Consider the following 17,108-nt stretch of genomic DNA (forward strand, 5'->3'; position numbering starts at 1 on the left):
TTGAAAGAGACACACTAAGAATGCCAGTGACCACGTAACATGGATTTAAGCTACAAGTCATAGAATCGTGATGAGAAGCCTCAGCTCTGTAAAACAGAGGGTGGAGGAAAGCATTTCCTCTTTCAAATGAGCTTTCCCAGGTATACTTCTTATAGAATAGGAAGCTGAAGTGTGTTCAGGACTTTTATATCTATTCTACTTTGGCTTAGTTTAAATGATTGTTAGTTTATTGGCCTAGAAATGGCCAAGAAAACTTAAGGCTCAATAATTAGTTATAAATATGAAATATCCCCAATTTTTAAGATAAAAACAACTCATAAATGTATTTGTCTGTAAAAATTGTGTGTATTTTAACAGAACGTCAATTTCTTTAAAACAAAGGGAGGGAAGTCTCTCATTAGTTTTTTTCATACCCTTGTGAACTTTGCAATTTCTATGTTTAGGAACTTATTTCTTAAAGTTTTTCTGTGCTAAACTCTGTCCTGGTCAGTTCTAGAGTGTATGAAGAACCAAATGATGTAATTGCATGCGACCCGGCTGTAGTGGAACAAATTTGACTCTTAAGTAGGCAGGCTGTAATATTCCTGTCTGGTTTTGGTAAGTATTCGTTAGACAGGTTTTTTTCTTTGAAAACCTGGGATTGAGAGGTTGATGAATGAAAATTAATCCTTTCATTTTGTTATATATAGGTTTGCAATAATTAGGTCAGAGTGGAATTTTAAGGTCATGAGGGGGGCTGGTGACGTAGAAATAACCGGCTCTGATTGGGCAACTACTCATCTGAGTTCCTTCCATTTGACCTAATTAAGCTTGTGAAATTTACACTAAGCCCATGAGCTCATCTTTAAAAAGCTTTTACTAAAAGATTTTCAGCTGTTCCAAATGGGACTTACTAGTGGAATGTGTTTAAAACGATCACATCAGATGAATAAAAGGTATTTGATCCCTTGTTTCCTTAATAATAAAATGATGGCTTGGAAAACTAGGCTAGAGTCTAACCACAGTGCTATTATTAGGCTTTCTTGTTAAACAAGCCTAAGTATGTCAATACAACAAATACTGTTTATTTCTATTAATTAAAAAAAAGTCTTTCTGGCATAAGGACAGTTTTCATCTGGTTATTTTAAAACATTGTTGTAAGAAATTTACATCTATAAAGAAAATTTTTATTTGTAAAGAGGGGTATGTCTCTGTGCACTGGAAGAGAGGGAGGACTAAATCACTGGGAAGTCTTACGATAAAGAAGCTGTTGGTTTAAATCAGCAAAGCAAAGCCATCCCTTTGTTTAAGGTGTTTTTCCTGGCCATCCTGTCTTAACTAGAACTTTACCTACAGCCTCCTTTTTGATTTAGGCAAATGATGATATCTAAACCTGAAGTCTCAGCTCTGTGCCTTTGAGATATAAATGTTCTACCACGTCTTCTCTAGAACCTGATAACTATCTCTTTAAAATGCAAGCCTAGGGAGATGACTCATCAGAAAAAAGAAGAAAAAAGGTATTTGGAAATTGTGCAAATTAAAGCAGCCCCTGATGCCAAAGTCTACACATTCCTGAGTGAGTCAGTTCTGTCAGCTGGAGCTGGATCAAGAGAGCCCTGCTGGACGGGCCTGAAGAGCACCTGGATGCAGACACCTGAGGAGCCAGGTGCCTAAAACTTCCTCCACCTGCTTGAGGAATGCCAAAGCCCAGGTGCTGGCTGGACAACCCCTTCTGGCTGCCTAAGAGGTGGCAGAGGATGGAAACAAGGTCAGAGACAGAGTGTTGAACCCTGCTTCCCAGGTGGGTAGAAGATGCCTGTCACCAAACTAAGGCCCAGCTTGCCAGGTGAGGTGGGTGAACTGGTGATCCACCAAGAGAGTGGACGTCGGAACTACATGGTCTCGGACTTCACCTCGGCCAGCGAAGGAGAGAGGGTTAATGTTAACTGCACGAGGCCCACTCTAGCCTTAAACTCTGCAATGCAAACCCTTCCCTTTGAGGCAAACAAACTTGACAAGGAATTCTGAGGTCAGAGGACAAGAACCACAAGTTCCCTAGTGGGAGACTGATGAGGCAGTGTCCTTCCTGCCCTTGGTCTACTGGCTAAGAACCTTCCTCAGCCTGGCTTTTCCACATTGCACTTTCAGCTCTGTTTGCAATTTTCCTCCCTTAGTGCTGAGGGAATCCCAGTGTTTGATCCTGAAATCCATGGGTTCTTAATGGGTGGTTAAAAGAAACCTTAGTGAGAGAAGCAGAAAATGTTTCCTCTTCCTGGAAAACTGTAGAAAGGCAGGCACCTTTCCTGGTGAGGACATGGTCCTTGCAAATGTCTTTTTTATATTTTGTTTTATTTTGAGACGAAATTTTGCTCTTGTCACCCAGGCTGGAGTGCAGTGGTACAATCTCTGCTCACTGCAACCTCCACCTCCCGGGTTCAAGCAATTCTCCTGCCTCAGCCTCCTGAGTAGCTGGGATTACAGGCACCACAATTGGTTAATTTTTTATATTTTTAGTAGAGATGGGGTTTTGCCATGTTGGCCATGTTGGTTTTGAACTCCTGACCTCAGGAGATCCACCCGCTTCAACCTCCCAAAGTGCTGGGATTACAGGAATGAGCCACCGCATCCAGCCTGCAAATGTCTTTAAAGACAGCGTGTTTCAGAGGCTGTGGCGGTGCCCTGTGAATGTGCCAAATCTCGCAGTCCCAGGAGCTCTAAGGGGCAGGCCAGGCTCCTTGCCAGGCTGATGGTACTAAAACCCTGCTCTCCAAGACATAACCTGATGGCCCTGCAAGATGTCTTAATCGACTGTGGACTGTGAGAGTCTGCATCTCATTTTAATTAAGACAGGAAAAGAAAGAACAAAAGAGCAACTCCCAGGATATAGAGAAACTGGATTTTAGTATAATATTCAAGTGTAGCATTGCTGATAATAACAAACATTTCCCCTCCCAAATGGTAAACTCTTGCACTGCCTATTATACAAAAATTCAGCCACCCTCTCTGTTCCCCCCACATCTCCTCCGCAGTGACCCGCCTCTCATGTGGCCTCATGAGCCTGGCCAGTGGTGAATGGCACTTTCAGGAGCATGAGACTCCACGTGAGTGGGACTCAGGTGGGCTCCCTCTCCACGTGGGAGCTGGAGAAGCCGCCCTAGTACCAGCTGAAAGTGTCTGTGGTGTCCCTGCTGCTGAGGTAGGGGTCACTTCTGAGCTGGTCTCGGGGTGTGAGCTGCTGCTGGTAGTGGGCTCTGCCCTGAGGGCCTGGTGGCTGGTCGGAAGGGCAGGCACACACGGGTGCCTCCCCAGGGACTCAGACCACCTCCCCACCACAGCCCCTGCACTGTGTACTCCAGGCATGTGCTGAGTGCCTGGTCAATCACCAGGGCCCCATTGATCCCAGTCTCCAGAGAGATGATTTAGTGTCACTCCACAGAGGGGGAAACTGAGGCCCAGAGAAGTAAAGTGACTCTCCCCAGTCACAGGGCTGGTCAGCAGAAGGGTTAGAGGCTAGTCCCTTGTTGTCTGACTCCCTGAGCCCATCCATAGCCCAAGGCAGCCAACCTCTGCCTGCCCTGGTTCAGGCCCTGACTGGCCCCTGTGGTGGCCGATGTCTGTCTTCCTGGCCTTTGTGCTCCCAGCCAACTGGGAGGGAGCAGCCAGCTGGCGTGACAGGTTGTAGCTACGGACAGACGGGTGGCTGTGAGGCTACCAGGAGTCTCACCAGCGTCCCCTCCCAGGGCCTGTTCAGAGTGAGGTCTGGGTATCCCAGGCATTGCCAGACCATAGGGTCTGATGCTGACCAAGAGGCCATGGCCACAGGCTTTCTGAGGCGGGCCCCCAGGGAGAATGCAATCCTACTGTCCCAATTCCTGCCCTGGCCTTACACAGTCTCATCAAACTGCTTCATGGTCCCAAACCAGAACCCAAGTGCTGCTTGGGCTCAAGGTTGTAATTATTTGCAGCCAACTGGTGCAACGGACCTTCTTGGTTACTTTGCATTCCTGGGGCTAGAGGGAAAAACGGGGTGGTGACAGGGCCTGGACAGGGATGCTGGAGGGGCCCGGTGGGGGTGCTAGATGGGGTGGTGGCCAGTCTTTGCTCATAGGAAACCCCCTCCTCCTCTCCAGTCCTGTCCAGACCCCGCCTGTTCTCAGAGCTGGCTCAAACAGCTGCTCCTCCAGGAAGGTGTCCTTGGTTTCAACCTGGTACTCCCACCCGCCAGTCTTCCTGGAGCGTCTCCTCCTTCCCTCTGTATCCCCATAAATCTAAGATGAGGGGGATGGATCTGCCCACTGCTGCTCACCTTATGACTCTTGTGAGGTTGATCAGTCTCCCCTAGAAAGCTGATAACTGAAGTCCATTAGAAAGGGTCCTCTGGCCCAGAGGCAGCCCCTGCCCACCCCTGTCATACTGCACCCAGGATGCAAGACCCAGGTCAGGTCTGGGTGACAGGAGGGCGATAAAGGGGCTGAGGCTCAGGGGCCTTCTAGCCTAACCTCTCTGGAGACAGTTGGGGAAACTGAGATTCCAAGCAGGAAGGTATGGCTCCGAGAGACTATTCGCATTAACCTGGAACATTTTTGCAAGCTGTTAGGTATAGGAAGTCTGTCACAGGTAAGAGAAATGCTTTTTGAGAGCATGAGAGACAGCAGGGTTGTGACAATATTGAAGCACCACTGTGCAGGTTCACCAATTGCCACCACCGGGAGCCCCCTGAGAGTCATTGCAGATGCATGGCCCTCCCCTGCAACCCCTGGACCTCCCCTTGGTCTGGCGCCTAAAGGGTTATGCCTCATGGTGGAAAACAGGGCCCTCAGGACGCCCTGCCCACTCCAAGGTCTACCTCTGCTCTGATTGGTCACTAGCATTCAGATTGTCACCCAAATATAAGGACGTTAGCAGAAAGACTCATTCAATGCAAGTGGGCTCAGACACAGAAGGGAATTGGGTTGCAAAAAGCCCCTTTTGTTTCTTTTATTTTATTTTGGAAAAAACTTTTATTGTGAAAATTCATATATATATAGAGAGAGAGAGAGAGAGAGAGAGTAAAAAATTCAATCATTGCGAAAGGATAGACAATGAACAAATGAATTCCCCTTCCACTCCAGATTCCCACCCCAGATCCAGACCTCCTGAGCCCACTTCCCCCATCTCATCACGGATCCAGACCTCCTGAGCCCACTTTCCTGATCTCATCACCAGTGATTTCTTGGGCTCTGCATTAGTTTTCTATTGCTGCTGCAACAAACAGCTACAGACTCAGTGGCTTCCATTTCTGTCTTACAATTCTGGTTGCCAGAAGTCCTAAGAGGATCTCACCCGACTAAAGTCAAGGTGCTGGCAGGGCTGTGTCCCTTCTGGAGGCTCAAGGGAAGAATCAGGTCCCTGCCTTTTCCAGCTTCTAGGGGCTCCAGCATCTACGTTTGTGGCCTCCTTCATCCATCCTCAAAGCCAGCAACAGCAGGTGAAGTCCTCACCCATCACGCATCACTCTCCCTTCTGCCTCCTTCAACTCTTTTTTTTATATTTAGGGGGAACGAGTACAGGATTCCTTCATAGTCAAAAAGCTCCTTAGAGAGAAGCTTGGAACTTTCAATACAGCTTTGTCTTTTTTGCCATTTTAATTTTCCATTTAATTTAAGTGTATTCTCTCATTTGACCTTCGTACTCTGTGGAGAAATATTTCTATTTCAGCTTGTATCGACAAACTGCTTCCACACAGCCCCCACATCACCCAACCACCCAGCAGAGATCCTCATTCACATGAAACAGATAAAGAAACTGAGGCCCAGGGAGGCTAAGAGTCCTGCCAGGATTATTTACCTTCCAAGGTAAGGAGTCAGTTCCAGACCCGGGTTTGTGCAACTCCAAGCTCCCCTATCTTTCTACAATGTTATATTTAGACTACAGCAATCTGGCAAGTGTGGTCAGACAATGGCCAAGTTGGATTTAGATGATGTTCTCTATAAATCCATTCTCGTCTCTCGTGTAAGCAAGGCAAAGCACTCCAGGCCATGGGGAGTCCCTGAAGACTCGAACTGCAGTGGCCACATCAGAAAGTTGCAGGTTGACCAGAACTCACCGACACAGCAGGAGAGCAGCTTGGAACCTGCAACCCAGCCAAGACCCAGTGCCTTGGACTGGGGGAGAAAACATGCAGCCATTCCTCTCTCTCTGCTGGCTAGAGGGGATTCTGGCTCTTCCTGCCAGAGCCACCCCTTTCCCTCCTCCTAAAGTTGATGGTGGTTCTTTAAGGAAAGGGAGAAGAGAAGTGCGCGGTGTGATAGGGCAGGAAGAGAAGAAAACGGAGGAGAGGAGGGGACTTTCCCATGAGGAGGCAGAAGAAGAAAAGGCAGCTGTGGTGTGTGGTGGACATGGATGCAGCGGTGTCCAGTGTGGGGTCAGCCCTAGAAGAGAGGCAGAGAGAGAGACAGACAGTGAGAGAGTCCTGACCTTTGCGATTAACATGGGATCTGCCTGCAAATGCTGTTTAGGGCCATCGCCTCTTCCTGTGCTGGTATTTTTGAGAGTGATGGTCCTGAGCCCCATGACCTAGTCAAGCTTGATGTCCCCTTGAGCCAGATTCAGTGCTGGGAGTCCAGTGTGACCTGCCCGGATCTTGCTGCATAGAGAACAGGGCAGATCTTGACCCCAATATAGGGGCTGGATATGAACAGGCAACAGCTGCATTTCTGAGTCAGAAAGACTTGGTTAATTGCTAATTGCTTAGGCAAGTAATTTAATTTTGTTGAGTCAGATTCCTCAGCTATAAAATGCAGATGACAATACTTATTCTTCCAGGTTGTGGGGAAAATGGAGATTCTAAGCACGATGTCCATTTCTCAGAAAGCTACCAATTTGGTGGCTCATTTTCCTTTCTACCTTCACAAGTGGCTGTCCTTGCCACCAAAACAGACCCTGGACTCTCAAGTGGATGGGGTCCCATTTGCACAGGGGGTAAACTAACAGCCTGCGTTAAGTCTATACTTACCACTTAGTGAGCATTGTATCCCCTCAGGGGCCTATGTGGGCACCCATCTCTTCTGCAGCATCTTTCCTCCCCACTGCTGGGTCTGCACACCACCCCATTCTTGGGTAAGGCCTCTGATCAATGATGACCTTGGTATGGTGGTGATGGTCAGTCTTGGCATCAAATGAGCTAGGTTATATCATCAGTTATTCAATAAAATACTCATCTAGGTGTCACTGTGAAAGTATTTTGTGACATTGTTGTGTACATGTTGTTACAAATGTGCATGATGCATTTACTACAGCATAGAATTTTGCCTGGGGGCCAGCCTGAAGTCTGTCCCACAGGTCATAGCCATGTTAGTCCCACAGTCACAGGGGCCAATAGATTAAATTCTTTTCTCTTCCTTGAGAACTAAAAATAAAATCCTAAGCCCCCCATCCGACTTAACAGACCCCCTCTTGGCCAACAAACCTCAAATAAATCTTAAAATTGAGTTCTTGGCCATGACAGGATAGGAGGTCAGACATACTTCCCTGTACGTCCCTCCCTCTTATGGTTTAGACCCAACAACTGAAAAGCGTTAATGTTAAAACAGAGACCATGAGACTGACAGAACAGACTCTTTGTGGCAATAAGACCCCAAATTATAAACAGGACCTAGGGCCATGCCAGGCAACGGTTAAGTCTTGCACCCTACCCTTAACGAATGAACTAGATTCTAATTACCATATGGTTTTTATTTTTCTCTAGCAGCCAAGCAAGCACTGGCCGTAATAGAAGCAGGGTTAAAACAATTACAACTCACCCAGTTCACAGGCGCTGAGTAACTGACCTCCTGCCCCACCAACCTTAACGACAGCTTTCAGTGGGCAAGGGACTGATTTCAGTAACTTCCTCCTGATAAGAGACCATCCTCCGTGGACTGGTTCTGGCCAGTTTTAGAGGCTGTGCCTTTACAGAGGCTGTGTACCTCCATGTCCCTGCTTCACTTTTTGATGTGTAGGGCCTAATTATAATACATTTAAATGTCAAGTCTCCACCCCAGAATGAACATGCATGTGTATTGAATATGCATGTGTTAGAACCTCTTTTATGAGTATTCTCATAAAATGATATAGCTCCTCCGAAATCCTGTTGAATATGTATATGTAGCCAACTTATTCGGCTCAAATTCCTGTCCTCTCCTTCCCTCCCTGGAAGTACTTGCCTCTGGCCTTGGCTGTCGGCCACACTTCCCAGCCTGTCATAATGGCCACCTTGCAGGCTGCAAACCTTTATAAGAAATAAAGCTCTCTTTTCTAAACTTATAAATTGTGTGATTTTTCAGTTGACAGTCTCTTTCTACACACACACACACATTTATACAGAAAGAAATCTGGAGAGTATATGTGGGAATGGATATTAAATGTGTGGCACAATGGTGGAAGTAACATAAAGTTGGATTAGGCTAAATGTATTAATGTGGGCCCACTAAACAGAGATTCTGGATTCAGGGTTGTAGGTCAAAGCTTTCGAAAGGGCTCCAAGGGTTGGTTTGATCAGTTACTTGGTTGGTTGCCTGATTGGTTGGTTGGTGCTTGATTGGTTGCTTCATGGCTTGCTTGGTTGTTTGGTTGGTTTGTGTCTTGCTTGCTTGCTTGCTTGTTGGTTGATTTGTTGGCTGTTTGCTTGTTTCTTTGGTTGCTTGGTTGGTTGGCTGAAACAGAATCAGAGTTTACCTAAGGTACACAAAGTTGAGATGCCACAACTTCCTTGGTTTATGTGCACAGGAAAGTTGTGCACATAACTTTCCTGTGCACATAAGGAAGATTGGGTTTATTATGTCAGACCTGCTCACTCACACTGGAGGATTTAGAGAACATACTTCTCACAACGATCACAAGAAAGAATATTGTGAGAGGAGCCCAGTATCCTGAAAGAGCTTTGAGCTTGTGTTCTCAGTAGGCAAAATGTTACAGCAGGAACTGCTGCCACTGGACTGGGATCTTTAAATAAAATGAGGATAATTGAATCCTGGGGTGGCAGGGAATATGAGCTGTCCTTAATCATCAAAGATGAGGTAAGTGTGATCACCACAGTGGAAAGCAGTGTCAAAGCAGCAGTCAGAATGGTTTGACTCACAGAAACCCACAGCATTGTGCAGTCCATGGTATCCACAGGGGAGAGCTAATGGGCTGTACCAAAGTCTTACTTGTTCTTTAAAAAATGAAGAATTCTAGGTCAACTGAATAGAAGACTAACTCAAATTAATGACACACAGATCTAAAACCCGCAGTCAATTCCCAGACTTGAGCCAGTTCACAGGCCCACAACCCCTTAAGTGAAGGGGAGGCTGGGTGATCTTGGGGAAGTATGCTACCACATTGCCAAAATTTTACATTGTTAATCTTTCTCCCAGTTTTCCCCAAAGGGACCTACAGCCTTCTACCAGAATGACTGTGACTTGGGGCAAAAAAAAAATTCTCAGAAATTTGGGGAATTAGTGGACACTCGCTCTGATTTGGCAGGAATTCCCAGAGACCAAAAACATCACTGTGGTCCACCGGAGTAGGGACTTATGGAGGTCAGCTGGTGGATGGAGTGTTAGCTCATGTCTGTATCACAGGGAATCCAATGTGTTCCTGAACCCACCCTGTGGTTGGAATAGACACATACTCAGCAACTTTCAGCATCCCTACGTTCGTTGTCTCACCTATGGACTGAGGACAATTATGATAGGAAAACCCAATTAAAAGGCACTAGGACTGGTTCGACCTAGTAAAATAGTAAACCAAAAGCAAGAGTGCATTGAGTGCTATGTAAATGCTCTCCAACGTGGCCTTGGTGGAGAAGGATTTCAGTAATCAAGCAGATAGGATGACCTGTTCTGTGGACACCACTCAGCTTCTTTCCCCAGCCACCCCTTTCATTGCTCAATGGGCTCGTGGATACAGTGGCCATGGTGGCGGGGTCGGAGGTGATGCCTGGGCTCTGCAACATGGACTTCCACTCCCAAGGCAACCTGGCTGTGGCTCTGAACCACTTCCATGATAGAAGGGGCAGGGTCTTGTTCTCACCGAAACAGACACTATGTATGAGAATTTCCCCTCCTACCCTCAATGTTCCTGTCACCATACAATTTACACCTGATAAATTGTACTTCATAAAAATTACACTACTGTCTAGACTTACAGAGTGCCTTATCCATCCTTGTGGTCTCCCACACAAATTGGTTCTCATCATCACTATTACCCCTAGTGACACACTAGCAAAATTTTCATTTCCTGTCCCTCAATCTTATGCTCTGCTGGTCTAGAAGTCTTGGTCCCAAAAGGAGGAGTGCATCCCACAGAATACAAAGAAATGATTCTATTGAACTAGAAGTTAAGATAATCCCTGTCCACTCTGAGCTCCTCATGTCTCTGAATAAACAGGCAAAGAAGGGAGATACCGTGCTGGCAGGGGTGGTTGATCCTGACTACCGAGGGGAAATTGCTTCTACTCCACAGTAGAAGTAAGAAATAATACTTTTGGAATACAAGAGATCTTCTAGGGTGTCTTCAGTGCTACCTACTACCATGCCCTGTGATTAATTTAACAGAAAACTACAACAACTCAATTCAAGCACAGCTGCCAATGGCCCAATTCCTTCAGGAAGGAAGGTTTGGGTCATCATCCCATATAAAGAACCAAGATCAACGGAGTTTCTTGCTGAAAGCTAAGGGAATACCGAATGGGTAGTGCAAGAAGGTAGTTATAATAACCAAGTAGGAACATGTGACCAGATACAAAAATGAGGACAGTAATTGTTGTGACTTTAACAAGGGAGACAAGGCAATTCACTGGGCAGTAAATAGTCTTTTCAAAAATGTCCTGGGACACTAAAGCAATGACACACAGCTGGGATGTAGAACAAGTCCCTACGTGTGAGTGCCTCCCTCTCCCCATGCAGATGGCTGTGGGCCTGTGGCACCCATACCTGGCCTTACTTGCCATTCAATGAGACTGGCAGATGCACCTCAGGGCATCCTGAATGGCCAGAGCACATAGTGCCCCATTGAGACACGACCCTCAATTACTGGGAAACAGTAGAAGCTAGACATCACCAGAAACGTGCATCCTGGTGGTTCTTCCCTTTGGCCATGTTTACGTCCAAAGTGGCAACCATAATCGCAGAGTGGCAACTGAGGCCCTGGCTAAACACATGGCTGCAGCCTTTGTGATACTCATCATCCTTTTAATCTTCTCAATGAAGAAACCATCGAGTGAGGTGTGTCCCTCTGCAAAATTGTGTGACCCAGGACATATGACCTAAAATCACATAACTGCTGCCCAGGGTGGAACTTGTGCGTTAATTAAAACACAATGTTGTATATATAGCCCTCACTACTCTCGTAACATAATATAGGCTATGCTGGCTTTAGATAATCAGAGTCCAGTCAGTCTTTGTCTTATGGTCCTATCACCTCATGGTTTAATCAAGTCCCAGACACATGGAGGAACTTTGTATCTAGTGTAATTGCAACTGCATTTATAATCCTTTATTGTGGCTTATATTGCTGCTGGGTTGTTTGGCAGCAATGCTCTTCCACAAAACTGGCCCCAGGGAAACCACAGAAAAACAGTGTGGTGAGAATTTGAGGGCCATTCAAAGGTATGCTGGGGTGCAGCGCAGGTTTAGCTTGTCCGGTCAGACAGCTACAACTCAAGCATCTTCTGAAAATGACTGTACGTTCCTTGGTGAATTTTTGTTCCGTGTTCCCAGCTGAACAAAAAGGCTAATCCAAATGTTTACATCATATCTATAAGGAACACTTCAGTGCTGGCACATTCCTTGGATCAGAGGTCATGCAAGGAACCAAGCCCTTTTGTTTTGGGCTAGGTGGAGGTTTCTTGGCAGAGGTTGCTAAGTGGAGGTTGCTCTGGGAAGAATATCATATAATCTGCATGCATTTGACAAACACGAGGGGATTTCTTGTCTCACCTGCTGCTCCTGGGCTCCCTGTACATAAATTCCCTGAATAAAGCTTATGTCGCAAAAAAAAAAAAAAAAAAGTCCTGGGACAGATTGATGTTCACATGTACAGACTGAAGTTAGTCCCCTCCCTCACACCATTTATAAAAGTTAACCCTAAATGGATCAAAGACCTAAATACAAGAGCCAAAAGTTTAGTACACGTAGGAGAAAATATGGGACTGAGACTTTGTGACCTTGGGTTAGGCAATGATTTTATAGATATGATACCAAAACCACAAGTATAACAGAAAATATACATAAACTGTACTTTATAAAAATCACAAACATTCGTGTATCAAAGCAGACTTTCAAGAAAATGAAAAATAATTACAATGTGAGATAAAATGTTTGCAAATCCTGTATCTAAAAAGAGAATTGTATAAGAATATGTTTGGGCCAAGCGTGGTGGCTCACGTCTGTAATCCCAGCACTTTGGGAGACTGAGGTGGGTGGATTAACAAGGTCAGGAGATCAAGACCATCCTGGCCAACATGGTGAAACCCCGTCTCTACTAAAAACACAAAAATTAGCCGGGTGTGGTGGTGCACGCCTGTAGTCCCAGCTACTCAGGAGGCTGAGGCAGGAGAATCACTTGAACCCTGGAGGCAGATCTTGATTCATTGCAACTGCACTCCAGCCTGGCGACAGAGCAAGACTCTCTCTCTCTCTCTCTCTCTCTCTCTCTCTCTCTCTATATATATATATATATATATATACACACACACACGTATATGTTTGAACATTTACAAGTCAATAGTAAAAAAGAAAATAACACAATTTTAAAATGGAGAGACAATCTGAATAGACATTTCTCCAAAGAAGATACACAAGCAGCCAATAAACACACGAAAACATGCCCAATCTTATAACTCATTTAAATAGTGCAAATCAAAACCAATGAGAAAGCATTCCACATCCATCAGGAAGGCAATAACTAGAGAGACAGATAACAATTTGTTTGTGAGAACGTGTAGCAATTGGACCCCTCGACATTGCTGGCAGGAATATAAAATGATGCTGTCCTTTGAAAAGCACTCTGGCACTTCGTCAAGAAGTGAAACACGGGGTTGCCATATAATACAGCAACTGCACTCCTAGATCTGGAGCGATGAAATCATGTGAAAAGCCTGTATGTGAATGCTCAGAGCAGCATTATTTACAATAGTCAAAAGGTAGAAACAACCTAAATCCCACAAACTGCAGAAGAGATAAAATATGGTGTAGGTAAGTAACAGAAGTCAAACCTAAAAAGTAACAAGCTACTGATACATGCCATGAACATGAATAAACTTTGCAGACTTTGATAGAAGCCAGTCACATAAGACCCAGTGTTGTGTGACTTCATTTATATGAATGGTCTATAACAGGCAAATCCATAGACTGAAAGTGATTACGGATTTCCTAGGTCGGGGCAGATCGGGGAAATGGGCAGTGCCTGCTGATGCGCACACGGTTTCTTCTGGGGTGATGAATGTTCCAAAATGATGGTGACAGCCACACAACTCTGTGAATATACAAAAACCCCTTGCATGGTACACTTTAAATAGACGGGCTGGATAGCATGTAAAGTATATCTCAATAAAACTATAAAAATAAAGAGAAGCGCCCGGAAGTGCCGCCTTGGAGTCAGGGAGGAGAAGGCGGCCACGGCCGGGCCTGGAGCCTGAAGAGGAGTCGGAGTTGGCGGTTGCAGAGGCTGTGCGCCATATACACCCGCAGAACTTCTCAAGCTCTCTGCTTGAGACTCTCAATGGGCAGAAGCTGGGTGGGCACTTCAGCGACGTGACTGTGTGCATTCGTGAAGCTTCACTGCGTGCGCTCCGCTGCGTGCTGGCAGTCGGCTCGCCCTCCTTCCAAGATAAGCTGCTACTCGGCCACTCTGAGATCCGTGTACCTTCGGTGATGCCCGTGCAGACGATGCGCCAGCTAGTCGAGTTCCTGTACGGCAGTTCGCTCCTTGTGGCACAAGATGAAGCCTTGCAGGTGCACACGGCTTCGTCGGTGCTTCGCATACAGACAGTTATCACAAATGCACACAGATTATCGCAGGCGCTTGAGTCCCAAGCACCTCTGCACCCACGCCCCTGCCCACCCCTGTGCCCCCGCCGCTGGCACCTGCGCAACTGCGTCACCGCCGGCGCCACCTGCTGGCTGCGCACCCCCGGGGCACCCCTGTGCGGCGCACAGCTGTAAGCAGCGCCAGCCTGCGCGTTTGCAGCTGCCTGCGCCCCCCACACCTGTCAAATCCGAGGGGCTTGGTGCTGATCCCTCACTGTCCGCGGCCCCTGACGACCGAGGTGACAACGATGACGAAGAAACTGACGATGAGACCGATGGCGAGCACGGCGAAGGTGACAGCCCGGGAGAGAGCCAGGCCCCTCATTCCTTCCCAGACTGTGCTGCCGGCTTCCTCACTGCTGCTGCTGACAGCGCGTGCGAGGAGTCCCCTGCACCCACTGGCCTCACTGACTACAGTGGTGCGGGAGGGATTTTCTTCGGGGATCTGGGGCAGCTGAGGACGTATTTCCAGATGGCGCTGTCCCCGAAGGCTGTCCCACCGAGACCCCTGTCCAGCCCGACTGCATACTGGTTGGACCCCGCCCGCCTGGCGTGAAGACCTCAGGGCCGCCTGTCGCACTCTTCCCCTTTCACTTGGGTACTCCCGGACCCCCCGCACCACTCCCTTCAGCACCATCCGGGCCAGCCCTGCGCCCCCACCCGCCTTCTACCCCACACTCCAGCCCGAGGCAGCCCCCAGCACTCAGCTGTGGGAAGCCCCGGCTCCCTCTGCTGCTCCCACCACAGCCCCCTCAGGCACCTCTGCTCGCACTCCAGGTGCCGAGCCACCTGCTTATGAGTGCGGCCACTGTCCCAAGACGTTCAGCTTAGAGAAAAACTACACCAAGCACATGTTCATCCACTCGGGGGAGAAGCCGCACCAGTGCGCCGTGTGCTGGCGATCCTTCTTGCTGCGCGACTACCTGCTCAAGTACACGGTCACGCACACCGGCGTGCGCGCCTTCCAGTGCGCTGTCTGCGCCGAGCGCTTCACGCAGAAGAGTTCGCTCAATGTGCACATGCGCACTCACCGGCCAGAGCGCGCCCTGCCCCGCCTGTTGCAAAGTCTTCTCTCACCAGGAGCTGCTGGAGCGCCACCTGGCCGTGCACCCCGCGCCCTGGTGGGGCTGGGGCCTGGTCTCGCCCACGGTGGATCCGCGACCTCCCTCACAGTCGGCCACGACCGCTTCAGGACCCGTGGTTCCCGCCACTAGGCCACGCTCCCTCCTGAGAGCAAGTCTTCTTTTTCCCTTCACCCCTTTCTCCATACGCCCAAGTCCGCCTTACTCCTCTCCTCCACGTACTTGAACCTTCCAGGTGGTGCCGGACTGGGGCTGGGCCTGGGACTGGTTAGGGACCAGACCACCTCTGAGAACTAAACCATTTCCAGCCTAAACCGGGCGCTCAGGCCCTTGGACCTGGCCCGAGATTTCACTCCGGTTCGCGCCCCTCCCTCTGCTGGGGTGGGGGTGGGGACTGGGGCGGCTCCCCTGCTCAGGTGTCAGGCCGGGCAAGGTCCCTGGCTCCCTACCCAAAATATCACTCCCTCATGGGGCGCCTAAGGAGGCTCAAGTGGACCCATCATATATGGGGGCTGGTCCTCGGGACCCTCACTCTAATAGAGGACTGTAGGCTATGGGGCCTAAACCGTAAATGAGTGAAGAAAGGGAAAGAAGGAAGGGAGGGAGGCAGGGAGGGAGAGTCTAGTTCAGGAAAGAAGGAAGGAAGGAAGGAAGGAGGGAGGGAGGGAGGGAGGGAGGGAGAAGGAAGGAAGGAGGGAGAGAGGGAGGGAGGGAAGAAGGAAGGAAGGAAGGAAGGAAGGAAGGAAGGAAGGAAGGAAGGAAGGAAGGAAGGAGAGAAAGAGTAGTTCGTAGTCCCCTTTTGTGTTAGGTGTAGTCCTATGACCAGCTTTTGCCAAAGGGAGACAATGGACTAACGTGAGCCACTTCCAGAGCTGGCCCACAAAAGCCTCCAATGCCTTTCTCACACTCTCCCCTTCTACCGGTAGATGCAGGTGGGAGGAGATCCCAGAGATGATGAAGGCACCTGATGGAAAGATTCTGGGTTCCTGCATGGCCATGCAGTGGGGAGCAGCCTCAATCCTGAACGCCCAGCCCGCAAGCTCTGGTGGGCCCAAAATATGTGAAGTCAATCTGGGGGAGTCATCTGGTACTTCAGTACAATATAACTAATTCATCTGCTTAAAACCTTGGCCCGGGGCCGGGCGCGTTGGCTCACGCCTGTAGTCCCAGCACTTTGAGAGGCCAAGGCAGGCAGATCACTTGAGGTCAAGAGTTCAAGACCAGCCTGGCCAACGTGGTGAAACCCCATCTCTACTAAAAATACAAAAAATTAGCCAGGTGTGGTGGTGGGTGCCCGTAATCCAAGCTACTCAGGAGGCTGAGGCAGGAGAATTGCTTAAGTCCAGGAGGCAGAGGTTGCAGTGAGCCTAGATGGCGCCACTGCATTCCAGCCTGGGGGGCAGAGCTAGACTCCATCTCAAAAGAAAAAAAGAAAAAAAACTTGGCCAGAGGCAGTGGCCCACGCCTGTAATTCGAGCACTTTGGGAGGCCACGGAGGATGGATCACCTGAGGTCAGGAGTTCGAGGCCAGCCTGGTCAACATGGCAAAACCCTATCTCTACTAAAAATACAAAAATTAGCTGGGCGTGGTGGCGACTGCCTCTAATCCCAGCTACTCAGGAGGCTGAAGCAGGAGAATCACTTGAACCTTGGAGGTGGAGGTTGCAGTGAGCCGAGATTGCACCACTGCACTCCAGCCTGGGCAACAAGAGTGAAATTCCATCTCAAAAATAAAATAAGTAAAAACTTAACCACACTGCTAACTTAGCTAAGTATTTTTCTAGACATTTAAACCCATTTTAACCCAGCCATTTTGTCTCAGAAAACTTTGTTCCTATGCTATGTTTGATTCTGTGCTAAATAAAACATTTAAATCAGAATTATACCAATATTTAAATCTTTTTGTTAACAAAGTATTTTCCAGCGCATTTTTTTTTAAAGCAGCTGAAACAGGCACTTGTTTATTTCCCCGGAAGGAGGCAGAATGGGGTTCTTGGGGAGTCTCTGTCCCAGCCTG

The 17,108-nt window shown here is 48.1% G+C and overlaps 1 pseudogene; it reads left to right on the forward strand.

Annotated features, from left to right (window-relative positions):
* Nucleotides 1–1,467: 1,467 nt before the first annotated feature.
* On the forward strand, nt 1,468–15,317 carry LOC117062835 (annotated as a pseudogene).
* Nucleotides 15,318–17,108: the final 1,791 nt, after the last annotated feature.

Source organism: Trachypithecus francoisi, unplaced genomic scaffold (genome assembly GCF_009764315.1).
Source record: "Trachypithecus francoisi isolate TF-2019V2 unplaced genomic scaffold, Tfra_2.0 Lachesis_group17, whole genome shotgun sequence".
Taxonomy (NCBI): Eukaryota; Metazoa; Chordata; class Mammalia; order Primates; family Cercopithecidae; genus Trachypithecus; species Trachypithecus francoisi.